Source organism: Lontra canadensis, unplaced genomic scaffold (assembly GCF_010015895.1).
Source record: "Lontra canadensis isolate GAN:19392208 unplaced genomic scaffold, GSC_riverotter_1.0 scaffold10, whole genome shotgun sequence".
NCBI lineage: Eukaryota > Metazoa > Chordata > Mammalia > Carnivora > Mustelidae > Lontra > Lontra canadensis.
Window position 1 is genome coordinate 7,815,702 of NW_022631004.1, and position 9,269 is coordinate 7,824,970.

Sequence of the window (9,269 nt, forward strand, 5' to 3'; positions counted from 1 at the left end):
GGTTCACCTACCCTCCCAATTTCCCTCAACTCCCTTCTCCTCTCCATCTCCCCATGTCCTCCATGTTATTTGTTATGCTCCACAAATAAATGAAATCATATGATAATTGACTCTCTCTGCTTGACTTATTTCACTCAGCATAATCTCTTCCAGTCCTGTCCATGTTGATACAAATGTTGGGTATTCATCCTTTCTGATGGAGGCATAATACTCCATAGTGTATATGGACCACATCTTCCTTATCCATTCATCCGTTGAAGGGCATCTTGGTTGTTTCCACAGTTTGGCGACCGTGGCCATTGCTGCTATAAACATTGGGGTACAGATGGCCCTTCTTTTCACTACATCTGTACCTTTGGGGTAAATACCCCGTAGTGCAATTGCAGGGTCATAGGGAAGCTCTATTTTTAATTTCTTGAGGAATCTCCACACTGTTCTCCAAAGTGGCTGCACCAACTTGCATTCCCACCAACAGTGCAAGAGGGTTCCCCTTTCTCCACATCCTTTCCAACCCATGTTGTTTCCTGTCTTGCTAATTTTGGCCATTCTAACTGGTGTAAGGTGGTATCTCAATGTGGTTTTAATTTGAATCTCCCTGATGGCTAGTGATGATGAACATTTTTTCATGTTCACACTCTGTTTTACAAAGAACCCTAATCTCCAGGGGCTGGATTGTGATAAGGAGTAATGAATGTAGGTAGCCAAAGTGATTATGTGCCTGCTATGGGGTTATGAATTATGATAGAATGCTATCTAGCCTCACAACAGGGACTTGTGTCCTTAACTGAAAGGGTGACCATATAATTTATCATCCAGATATGGACACTTCTTGAGAGTAAAAGTGACCTATTAATTACACTAGGACAGCAAACCTAAACAGAAGTTATTCCAGGCAATTGTGAAGACATATAATTATACTGTAATTTGAGCATTTTCTCAGAACACATCCTGTGTGATACTCTGTGTAAAATAACTAACTCACTAGAGAGTAATTTAGATATCAAGAATGAAAGGTCACAATGTGTTATTATCTATATAGGTCAACTTTATCTCCTTCAATTTTCACATTCTAGGTTTTAGTTTTCTGTGGGACCTTGTGGTAGATTCTTCACATTTTGTTTCATGACTTCTGGTGGACAGTACAAATTTTTCTCATTTTTCTGTTGTTGCTTTTTTTTTTTTCCCAGATTCATTTGGAAAGAAAGAAATTTTCTTCCATGAGATCATATATTGTTCTGTTATTCACATAATACTTTGTTCTATATCATGCTTCTACAAATACAACCCTCTCTAATTTGATTAGAAAATGAGCAAACTAAAGTAAAATTATGTGAGAATATTTGGTGAATTATCTTTAATTGTGAGGAGCAAAGTATATAGTTTAACAAATTCAGGCCAAAGACAAATCACTCATATTTTAATTTTATTTCTGCTATTAACCATCTATGATGTTAAGTAAACCCCTATATTCTCAAAGAAACAAAGTTGAGGAAGGAACAGTCTCAGTGTCTTTTTTATGCTGGGATGGTGTGAAGCTATGAATGGATCTCATTGGCCCCTTACAATAGTACAATTCCCCATGTGCAATTTCATAACTGATGAAACTGAGTAACTTGCTCCAAACCTTCACTTAGTAAATGGTAGGGCAGGATTTAAATCCAGGCTTATCTACAAAATCCATGCTGCCAGTCAATCATTTGTTTACTTATTTTGAAAATGGGAATCTTTCCCATGCTTCAAAAGATTATTGTAAAGATTCAAAGAATAAATAAAATGCTACATGTCTAAAATTTTTAAACCTATATATTCTGGTGGAATCTTTCCCTTATATTTTTCTATTCATTTCTTGACTTTTTATTCAGGATTTAAATAAAATTTTTAAAATACTCATCACATTTTATAATGAAAAAAAAAATAGATCACAAACATTTTGCAAAGTAGTTTCTAATTCCCTTTGATCTCACATCAAGTGTGACACCCCCATAGAAGGACAGCATGTCTGTTCCCAGGGGCTCTATGCCATGGGCATTTGCAACTTTCTATTATCACTACCCTAGGTCATTCTGCCATTTCAAAACGACTACTTTGTCTTGTATTTATATTGGTAGTCTTTATTAAACTAAAGTACTATTTGGTACTATTTGTTATTAGTTATTATGTCATTCCACCTTCATCTATAAGATGATATCCTTGTTCAATCAACTACAGCACTACTATTTCAGGCAAGAGAAGAAGGTGAAAGGAGAACAAAACAATTATAAGGTTAGTCTCTATTTTCAAAACATCACCTGAGGCTTCATTCAGATAATTTCAATTAACTTTTATGGAAGTTACTCAGTTAAAACCCCAGCAAATGCTACTGTAACTAGATTCAGTGCTCCAGAGCTACACAACTGCTGAGCAATTTATACTATAATTTTTTCCAAGTGTACCAAAAAATATTGCTCCCAAGACTGACCTATGTGACATGTTCCCCATGGTCTAATGCAAATTAGGATGACTATGATATAAAGATCTCTGAGACCAGGGTCATAATGGAAACATTAGCAGACCCTTCACTATAGAAGCCCTGTGGGGGGCCATTAAGATATTTTATGGACATACTAGTGCCAGCCTGAAAGCAAATGGCAAAGACCAGGAAACATAAGCGACTCTAAAAAGAAAACAAAACAAAAATCCAATAAGAGACAATGAAGACATCATTAAAAACATAAAGGCAATGAAAATGCCTATGGTGTATTTTCCATTATCTGTGACCTTGGGTTTCAGTTTTGGCTTTGTGTTCATTATCAGTTTAAGAAAAATACTGCCTTAGACTCCTAGGCTCACACATTCTTTGCATGATTCCTTAGAAGAGGAGGGGCAAAGCCCTAAGCTAGCTGTCAAAAAACAATTTACTATAAATTGTAAGAGTAAAAAATCCTGTAAGAATTTTCCCTCTGCACTCTTCATTATTGTCTTTCAGGAAACCCACCCAGGATGACAGGAAGATAAAAATTAGATTGAGGCCTTTTACGCTGTTTTGACTGTTCATATCCTCCCGGTGTGTTATTTATATTAACAAATTCAGTTTTCTACCTCAAAAAGACAGCTGGTTAACAAAACGCTATTGAACAAAAGAGATCTCTTAGCCATGGTTAAACTGTCAGGTTATCCCCGATCAGAACCACACATAGCCAAGTAGTCTATGTTACTCAGCAATGATTGTGATCCAAATTTGTAAGTGATTTCCATCAAGCCCTTCTTCAAAATAACAATTAATAGGATCCTCAACTGCTAAGGTGTTAGTGTTTAGCTTTTTTTTCTGTAATTTTTCTTTCTTCATCATAAAACCATTTTTTTTTTTGCTTGAAGTAAAATAGGCATTATTTACTCTAAGTGATGTGAAAAAATTAGAGTTAATTTCTGTACTTTCCATAAGAAGATGCTTCATTCCAGGTATCCCAAGGTTAAATTTGACATTAGCACAGACTATCAGAAAAAATATCCCCATTTCCTCCATTTGTCTTGCATGTATAAATTCAGACTTTACATAATTTTTTTTTGTAGAACATTAAATTAAATGTGCCACGAAGTCTGTATTTTTCCAACATTTAGTTGATGTTTGATGAAAAATTTGGCAACTTAATTCTCATAAGATGATTAAGTAGAATTATATTGGCAAGGCTCAGCTATCATGTAATGTTTGGGAAAGTGGATAGGAAGGAAGATAGTGAATAGGAAAGTCTCTTGCTCTTCTCTCTCTCTCTCTCTCATCAAGTAATGTTTCTATGAGAATCTTAAATCAGAACTTAGATCCTAAAGAATTAAGTGTGAAGCATATTGGGGTTTACTCTTTGTTATCAGTCTAAAATAGATTGCTTTGTTTTCCTTAGAAATAGTCACTTTCCCATTAAATTAAATTATATTATAATTTTATAATTTTTATAAATTTATAATTTATAAATTATATTTTTTTGCTCATTACCAATAGATTTTTTTCTCCTCAATTTTCTGCTAGTGCAATTCTAAGTAAAAGATCTATTTAAAAAAAATCATTAGCACGTCCACCTGAATGTTTATAGTAGCAATGTCTACAATAGCCAAACTATGGAAAGAACCTAGATGTCCATCAACAGATGAATGGATAAAGAAGATGTGGTATATATACACAATGGAATACTATGCAGCCATCAAAAGAAATGAAATCTTGCCATTTGCGACGACGTGGATGGAACTAGAGGGTATCATGCTTAGCGAAATAAGTCAATCGGAGAAAGACAACTATCATATGATCTCCCTGATATGAGGGAGAGGAGATGCAACATGGGGGGTTAAGGGGGTAGGAGAAGAGTAAATGAAACAAGATGGGATTGGGAGGGAGACAAACCATAAGTAACTCTTAATCTCACAAAACAAACTGAGGGTTGATGGGGGTAGGGGGGTTGGGAGAGGGGGGTGGGATTATGGACATTGGGGAGGGTATGTGCTATGGTGAGTGCTGTGAAGTGTGTAAACCTGGCAATCCACAGACCTGTACCCCTGGGTATAAAAATATATTATATGTTTATAAAAAATAAAATTAAAAAAAAAAGATTCACTAAAAGAAAAAAAGGGAGATAATGGAAATAAGGACCATTGTAGAACAGCAATTTAAAGTTACTGATTTAATCATTCATATGTAGTAGGGGTATTACCAACAGAAATAATATAGCTCAAACAGGCAAGAGTTAAAAATTAGAGAAGCAGATTTTAAAATTAAGAGTATTTTAACACAATAGGACTTTCTATACCATAGGAAAACAAATGGATATAAGAAAATGTTTTTTAATTATAAGATATAAATAATACTTGTAAATATGTATTTTTTTCCTGAAAAGGCAACAATTAAGTACAGCAATTTATCACTTATGCTTAATTAAACTGTCACCTCTCAAAAAAAAAAGGGAAGAATAAGCAAGGAGAACTTGTCCATCAGATTTTTAAAAAAATACTTTATTTATTTATTTATTTAAGAGAGAGCATGAGTGAGGAGAAGATCAGAGGGAGAAGCAGACTCTCCATGGAGCTGGGAGCCCGATGTGGGACTTGATCTGGGGACTCCAGGACCATGACCTGAGCTGAAGGCAGTTGCTTAACAAACAGAGTCACCCAGGCACCCCAAAATTTTTTAAATTGAAGTATAATTAGCACATAATGTCATATTACTTTCAGGTACAGTATGATTCAGCAGTTGCATGCATTACCCTGTGCTCATTATGATAAGGGTATTTTTTTAAAGATTTTTATTCATCTATTTGACAAGGAGAAAGAGAAAACGCATGAGCCAGAGGAGGGAGAGAGGGAGAAGCAAACTCCAGGCTGAGCAGGGAACCCAACATGGGGTTCAATCCCAGGACCCTGGGATCATGACCAAAACCAAAGGCAGGCATCCAACCAACTTAGCCACCCAGATGCCCCCATGATGTGTATTCTTGATCCCCTTTATCTATTTCACTCCAAAATATGGAACACTTCTTGAATTGGCTTGTCATCCTTGTGCAGGGGCCATGCTGAACTCTGTACCATTTCAATTTTAGAGTATGTGCTGTTGAAGCAAGCAGTATCCTTTAAGATTTTAAGGCCTATATTCTAAAATGCAGGCCCTGGGACCTGAGATGGTTGTGCTTTACATGGAAAAAGACTCAGATAAGGACCTCACTAACTCTCTTTCAGATCCTAAGGAAGGAAGCACAAGGAAAAGCCCAAGGAAAAGAATGAGATAAAGGCCTAAAACACTGTGTCCCCACTTGTGAGGTAAAGTAATTCTACACTAGTGAAAATGTTAACCAATGAAGACCATTCATTTACCAATAAGTTTAGAACTATTTCAACCTGAATAATAACATGTGTAGAGGAAGGCAGAGGTTCTCTTATAAGCCAAAGGATGGAAATGATGGAGGATCATTTCTGAGGTGAGCATGGGAGCATGGGCATTTCAGGAAATGAGATTTTTTAATGAAAATATTGGATCTTAAGGGTGTGTCATAAGTCACTGAGGCATTTTTAGATTGATTTAAAAAATCAATTTGTGCCTAATTGTTTAGCATAAATAATCCTGCCATATATTGATAAATTTAAAGTATTTTATATGTTTCTGTCTGTCCATCAATCTATATTGTTTGCAAAAATATACGTATGTGCATGCACACACACACACACATGCACACACACTCCAAGAACCTTAAATACCTTTTACATAAGTACTTGTAAGATGGCTATTTACTTGCATGATGAGCAGGCTCACATTTGCCCTGAGGAAGATTAGTATAGCTCTCTTTGCCCAGTAACTTTCTTTCCATTTTTTTCCCACTAATATTGACTCTGAAGTCAATATCATAGATTTGACAATCAATAGGCACAATTTTGATTCAGTCAGTAGCACTTACATAAGTGACTGAGACCTGCTTGTAATCTCAAAATGTATGCTGTAAGAGAACAGGATTCATGAAGAAGAAACCAATTCAAGGCCAATTTCCAGATTAAGGATTTTGCTATTGCCCATACTTGTTCTAGAGTCTGGTTTAACAGTGGCAAAACCTCTTTTTTTTTTTTTATATTAAGACTATTCTTTCCCTAACTCAGTATGGAATTTTAACTTAATATATTAAAGCTAGATTAAAGCAAATGTAATCCCCAAACTTATTCAAACTCCCTTCCTCTCTTTCCCCAATATTTCTACCCAAAGTCTACCATTCTCAGCTTGGTTGCCTGTGCAAAAATAATTTTAAATAATCTAGAGTCTGTATCTTGTTTGCCCTCTCAAACAGTATTTATAAATCTAAAATGGTGATTACTTAAATTATTAACACATGTCTCTTATTTCATTCCTTCACTCATCAATTCAATAAATATTTATCGATGGACTACCTTTTGCCATTCAGAGTGCTTGCTTGATCCAATGGTTAAAAAAAAAAAAATAGGTGAGATCTGTGCTCTACGAAGTTGATGTAAAAGAAGTAAAGTGATTACAAATTGTGACGAGTGAATGCTATAAAGAAAATAAAAAGGGAGCTGAGATAGAACATAGTGGAAAGGAATAGTTTTGGATGGGGCTTTTTCATTGGCAAATCCAAGTGGGGCGGACTAGGTGAATTTTTTTTCTGATATAAATAAACATGTTCATTTAAAATTTAGTAACAAATCATCAAAATACAAATATAGCACTTGAATATTATTTAATGAACTAGTAGAGAGAAATTTATCACAATTCTATCAGGTTATCTTGCATCAAATAAAAATTCAAAGTTCTAAATAAAGACTTGCCTTGATGATATTATCAGTAATTGGCAACAGCAGATTTGGGCTGTCTCATTTTAGTCATATCACTAAGTGAGGCACATTCTCCAAAAACCACACCATCTAGCTCCACATCAAGAAGATTGAACTGTTCTGGGAATTAATTCCAGAAATGGGACACCCAGGGGCTAGGATCTGAGTTGTTCAGCAAAGAAGCTCACTACTCTCTACTTTTTAACAAAAGACTCCAAGGGGTAAACGTGTATGCATGTGTACGTGTGTGTGTGTGTGTGTGTGTGTGTGTGTAGATAAGCCACTGAAACGATGCTGTGAAGTGTAATCTGAAGACAGTGAAAATCTGACACAGTTGGGAGAAGATAGGGTTTATTTTGTATAACTGAAATTATTTTAGCAAAACAGTCATTTATAAATAACTGCATTACGTCTTTCATGACTAATTTCTGTATCTAAATACCAAACATGAAGCACAAAAAAAGCACAAAAGCCTTAATTCACACCAAGTTCATGTAAAGTTGTATAATGTCATTCTGGAAGACATTGCATTTGCTCTGGAGTTTCGCTCACACATGCAAAAAATCACCCCTAGCAAATGTCTGTAGCCACTTGAACATATACCACCTCCTGTGGTTTCTCCATATATCAAATGCAGCTGGGATGATTTAAAGATGATCTATTAAGAATGCATCTAGCCTGCATTTTTAAAATATAAGTTCCAGCCAATACATGAGCTAAATGATCCTTTATTGCCACACAGCTCTTATTACCTTTCCAAGAAATCAGCAGTGTAAATATTCCACCCTGTGTCAACTAACACAGAAACTGGTAGAGCTAGGTTGCTGGAAACTTGGCATGGTGTGTAAATTCACAAGAATCCATCAAGCTCTTCTATTATTTACATTGTAAGATTTGTAGGCTGTCTGTAGAGTAACAGGTGTAGCCCCTGTGGGTCAACAACCACCTGAATAATGCATGGGAAAAGGAAAGCAATACCACATACACCACAGTTTGGTATTGTTCATTTGGGGGAATATCTTTCCCTATAACGGTTGCCTAAAAAATCTTCCTTAGCAGTGATCCATATGCTATATGGTCATATGTGATATTTAAGACCAATTCCTTTGTGAATGACAGACCAATGTTGAAATCTGTTTTTACCTTTTCCTATTTTCTGATTTTTTGTTTGGTCAAGACATTCTAAGTTCAGTTGAATTCAGGCTTCCTCAGAAGAAGCAAAACAATATGTATATAACTAATTTCTAGTTAGCAGAACATTAGCAACTGGATTCTATTATTAACTTACATATATGAAGTTCTCAATTATTAGATAGAAGGGACAGAGACAGAAAGTTATTTTTATTTGGAAATTACTAAGATCAAAAATATGTATTATAAGAGGTTGTATATTACAATGAGTTATTGTCATTATGTATTAATTTAATACAGATTCTGGATATCACTAATAGCTATAACAGAGAATGTGTTGGTGTGATGAGGGAAAAAGAACAGAACCATAGCACCCTAAAGTTCCTTGACTCTCACAGAGTCATTAATATTATCATTTGGACAACAAAATGCTCATCTTGGGGCACCCAGGTGGCTCAGTGGGTTAAGTCTCTGCCTTCGGCTCAGGTCATAATCTCAGGGTCCTGGGATTGAGCCTCCCATTAGGCTCTCAGCTCAACAAGGAACATGCTTCCCTCTCTCTCTCTGCCTGCCTCTCTGCCTACGTGTGATCTCTCTTTCTCTGTAAAATAAATAAATAAAATCTTAAACAAATACTGATCTAAAAAAATATAAAAAATATACACATACATACAATCATACATACGTACATACATATAGGGGATAAGGAAGGAAGGCTAAGTGAATTGACTGAGGTTTCCAGGTTGTAATGGAGGAAAATACGCTACCCTACTGCTGTTAATAAATCATAGACAATGGAAATGCAAAATGATCATAATAGTAAACTCTAATAATATGATCTGGTATTT

General features: G+C 35.4%; 1 pseudogene; it reads right to left on the minus strand.

Moving 5' to 3' along the window:
* Positions 1–5,478: 5,478 nt before the first annotated feature.
* Positions 5,479–5,578, minus strand: LOC116866769 (annotated as a pseudogene).
* Positions 5,579–9,269: the final 3,691 nt, after the last annotated feature.